Here is a 5319-nt window from a genome sequence, read left to right as displayed (position 1 = left end):
CTCATAATTTGTATTTGGTACTCTTGGACTCTTCGGTCCTAGATGGCTAGGCGTCGCCGGAGAGCACCCGAGAGATTATGGTGTGCCCTAGAAAGTTTGTAACGGTCGATTCTGCCACCTCAGAATCAACTAGTGGAAGGAGGAAAAGGAGTTAGAAAAGACTCTAGCTAGAGTGATCTTCGTGGTACCCTCTAGGGCTGACCTTCGTTGGGTCGCCCACAGCCCCCTCAATGGAAAGTAGGACTCGAACGAGTCCAAACTTTGGTAAAACAAATATCGTGTCTCCATTCACATTTCATTTGATATTTGTGTTGCTCCAGCTCTTGTGTAGGTTCTCTGTATATATTAACATCTCTAGTAGGTACCTGCAATTTGGCTAGAAAATAAAAATCGAAAGGAGCAAGTTTGGGGCTGCTCTCTAGAAATCGTGTATACCAAACACGTCCGGTATTCATACCGGACATGTCCGATATTAGAGCTCAGTGCTAAATATTATTTAATCTCTGTTCTAGTTTTGTGTTGCAGGGTTGTAGCTTCTAGATATATTCTTTATACCTTGTTTACTCTGTGGCTAACTTGTGAGGGGTGATATTACTCTTAATTTGGAGTTTCCATTTTGAAAACTCCCTTTTCTAATTGTTTTCGTATTTAAAGGTGTTAATTTTCAGAAATACCTATTCACCCCCCCTCTAGGCGGCATCCTAGGTCCTTTCACATATCGCCAAGACTTTAACATTTGTACCCTCAACTATTTAAGAGTACTTGTTCTTTCTTACTCAGCATGAGGCCTACGATACTTTGTAAAATTGCAAGACATTCTAAACTCCATTCCAGTGATCTATATCTAGACTGGACTGCTGCCAAAATATCCCGGATATGTAAACTACGTCAGGGTAAGTTCTTACTTGTACTTGTACACTCATCAAGCTTTCAACAGCTGAAGCATATGGAACCATGTTCATTTGATCGATCTCATATCGGTTCCTGGAACTCTTAAAGTTACCAAATCTATTACCCTTGACTATAGGAGTAGGCGTAGGTTTACTCGCATGCATACTTTATTTCTTTAGAATCTTTTCTAAGTATGCCTTTGCGATAGTCCTAATACCCTATTTTCTTCTATCTTGGTGAATTTTGATTCATTGAACCAATGATGCTTCACCAAGATCATTCACATTGAAACTTGAGGACAAAAACTTCTTCTTCTCCAATGATAGGTTAACATCACTACTAGTGAGTAGAATGTCATCTATTCACAGGATGTGGAAAATGATTTTTTTCATTCTTGAACTTCGCATAAACACTATTGCCCTTCTCATTTTCTTTAAAACTCAAACTTTCTCATTGTTTCATCAACTTCAAATACTATTGTCTTGAGACTTGTTTTAACCCATAAATGGATTTCTACAGGCGGCATCACATATGTTCTTTTTCTTCCACGATAAAACCTTTGGGTTGTGCCATGTAAATGTTTTCATACAAATCCCCGTTGTGGAATGCTGTCTTTACATCCATCTGATGTAACTCTAAATCGTAATGTGCCAATAACACCATTTTGATTCTAAAGAATTCATGCATGAGACTAGAGAGAAAACTCTCATCGTAATCTATTCATCCTCTTTACGTAAAGCCTTTTGTTACAAGTCATGTTTTATATCTTTCTACATTCTCTTTAGAGTCATATTTTGTCTTGTAGACCCATTTATAGCCTACTATTTTGGCTCTATTTGGAATTTCTTCTAAGTCACAAACAACATTGGTATTCATCGAATTTATTTTAACTTCCATAGCTTCTTATCATTTAGACTAGTAAACGATTCTCATGGCTTTTTCAAATGAGGTGGGACTACCCTCTATTTGAATTTCTTCACTAACATATACTTCATAGTCATTAGAAAAAACTAGTTTACTAATTCTTTAAGACCTTGTGGGGCCTTAGCTATTCGCACTTTCATATGGGGCTATTGTTGCTCTTCATTGCCAAGAGGCAATTGATTCTACAAGCTCCTGCATTAAAAGATCCTTGTTTGCATTACTCATCTTCTTTAAAGAGCCAACAACAGGTGTTGTATAAGTTATACAACATCAACATATATTGAGAAATTCATTATTTTTTTGAATCACTGAAGTGGGCACGCAGTCTTGCTTCTCTCAAGTCATAGATCTCTACATACCATGCTCTCCTAGATCATCCCATCTCCTAAAAAAGATAGTGTACCTTCAAATTTCTTGTTTGGGTTTAATCTATTAAAACCTCATATGGCGCTTTAAGCACCGTCTTTATATCTTTGAGGCTAACTACGCTATCTTTCTATTAGAACTTTAAAAAGTTCAGGAATTTAGCTATTTCTCTGCTTAGGGGTATCGTTATTATGACCGTTGTACTCTTCCAACGGTCACATTTATCTTAATTAATTTTTATCTCACTCTTAATGAAGAATATCTTTTTTATTTGATCTTACTATTCTCTCCCTTGAAATATGGCATAAACTTTGCTGCCATAATTTCAAGAACTATTCAGGAAAACTATGACCGATGTGACACTTATTACTTACTTCATTCACATGATTATGTCATGTAAAAAAAGTTATTTCTTAATCCGTATAGGAGTACACTTTCTTTATTCCACTTTAAAAACTCATCGAGGTCTTTTATTAACAATACTTTTGCAAGTCACGTTTGCATCTTTTTTCTTGCCTTTTGATTAGTATTGACCATGATAGTGCATTTTTATTGTGCCATGGTTAATACGAGGATAGCATAAGTGCTACCCAAACTTCTCTCGCTATGCGGGATAAAAAACATATGAGTCATCACAAAACTTCTCCCACCATGTAGGATTGACTAGCATAAGTACTATGCCAAACTTCTCCCCATGCGGGATACATATATACGAAAACTTAGTCATGATGACTAAAACATTCACTTATACGTCATTTTCTAATTAAATCTTCCCATTGGTTCTAATTTAATCAGAAAATTAGTAAGCTAACAAAAAACTATTCTGAACTGGCTTGACTCAAGCCTTTTCATTCACATACCCCAGCTTTGTAGCCCGTTGGCATGCAGCCGAGTGATCTCGTCGGTTAAAAAATAAAACATACAAGATGCTTCTGTCACCGTTGGGCAAAAAATAGAATTAATGCATAAAACTGATAAATTAACTTGAAAGACATATAACTACTCTTTAAAATTAAATTCTCCTGTTGGTTCGAATTTAATTAGAAGATAATCAATATCATTGCAGTGGAAACACGATAATAAAATACATTCTATTAGTTTAGGAGCATTTCTTGGTCTTTATCTACTCTCTAAAAAATTGACCACGTTGGTGTAATTTTTTTCCAGAGATTTAAACTTCAAACTTGAACTCATTATAATATTGTCATCATCAATAAAAGGATCAAGATGCTCAAAAGGGGAGGTGAATTAGGTTAATTCTAAAATTCTTTGCAATAATTAAACCCTACACTTAGCCCACTTCACTCATTATGCCTAGAATGTGTTCCTATTGATCTACCGCATAAAAGGATTGCACCCAAGGTTCCAATCCTACTCTAGCATGGCAATTCTAAGAATGTAAAGACAAGAAATGAATTGCTCAAATATAAATGCTTAAAGTAAAGAGAGGAGAAGGAACATGGTGATGTTTTGCTGAGGTATCGGAGATTCGCCACTCCCCACTAGTCCTCGTTGGAGCACCCGTGCAAGGGTGTAGCTCCCCCTTGATTTAGGCAAGGATCAAGTGCTCTCTACGGGCTGATTCTTCGACACTCCATCGCGGTGAATCATCCACAACCGCTCATAACTTGACTTGAGTCATCCACAAGCTCCGTCAGATGATCACCAAACTCTTGATCACCACCAAGCCATCTAGGTGATGGCGATCACCAAGATTAACAAGCACGAACTCTCACTTGACCACAATAAGCCTAATGAGAAGGATGGATGCACACTTGCTACTCTCCTTGCATTAATGATACCTTACTCTTGGATTCTCAAATCTCAATCACCTCACTAGGCTCTTGCTCTCCTTAGCACTCTTAAGGGTGTTTCTCAGCTGAACAAATGGGCAAGAGACCTTCATTGGATGAATAGAGGAAGTATTTATACCCCCTCATTCAAAACAAACTATCAGGAGGTTGAGTTAGCACTCTACGGGGTGATCGAACACTCCGGTCAAGGTGATCGGACACTCCGGTCAGTTATCCCTACCATAGAGCCATTAAGTTGTGACTGGACTCTAACCTGCATCCGGTCAACACTGACGGACACGTCTAGTCATGAAAACTACTCTCTAAAACCTTACTAATGTTGACTGGATGTTGGCACCTGGAGTCCGGTCACTTCACTGTTCAGCGTCCGGTCAGTAACCGGATCCTGACTAGCGTCCGGTCAGAACAGACCGGACGCGTCCGATCAGGAAACTCCATCTCTAGAACCTCTCTAAAGTTGATCAGACTCTGGCACCTAGCGCCTGATCATAACCAGACGGCTCTAGTTGATCAAATGAACTAACCAGACTCTCCCTTCAGCGTCCGGTCATAACCAGACCAGCGTCCGATCATAACTAGACCAGCGTCTGGTCAGTCGTTTGACCCTTCATTCACTTCCAACTCAAAATCATATGTGAATGAAGTTTGCTCCAATTGATCTTAGGGCTACTCCTGAGCTACCTAATGCTAGATTTGACAAGTATGCACCACACCTAACCCACTAGACTCACCTAGGTCAAGCTACTAGTCCATACCCCCTTAATAGTATGGCTAAAGGAAAAACAAAGTCCTAAACTACTATAAGTGTCTCTTCAACACCAAACGACACTTAGAACTAGTCCATCCTTAACCTTATCGTCCATCCTTTGAAAATCAAAACGATTTCTATCGTAGGGGCATGACAACCATGATTGCCCAATCAATTGCCATTACCATGACCTAACTTAATTGCCTCTGTAAAACACATGTTAGTCATAGTAATCTCGTATTGTCATTAATCACCGAAACCCAACTAGGGGCCTAGATGCTTTCAATCTCCTCCTTTTTGGTGATTGATGACAATACAACCTCGAGTATGTGTAAGAGATGAGGTTTTCAACATGCTTGGTTCATATAAGCTTTTGACAATAAGAGCAAAGGAGTTAGATATGCTTATATGGCCCAAGCCAACATGGTGTACTCAATAGATATGAAATAAGCATGAGTACAAGAAATAAAGCTCATTTGAATTGGCGTAAAACACAGAGGCAGAGCAAATGAGCATAACCAAATGACATGACATATGAATAAATCAAAGTTGAGAGCACACATGTCACATATCGCA

Source organism: Miscanthus floridulus, chromosome 5, assembly GCF_019320115.1.
Source record: "Miscanthus floridulus cultivar M001 chromosome 5, ASM1932011v1, whole genome shotgun sequence".
Lineage (NCBI taxonomy): Eukaryota > Viridiplantae > Streptophyta > Magnoliopsida > Poales > Poaceae > Miscanthus > Miscanthus floridulus.
The sequence above is the reverse complement of the archived record's forward strand: the minus strand, read 5'-3'. Positions refer to the sequence as shown.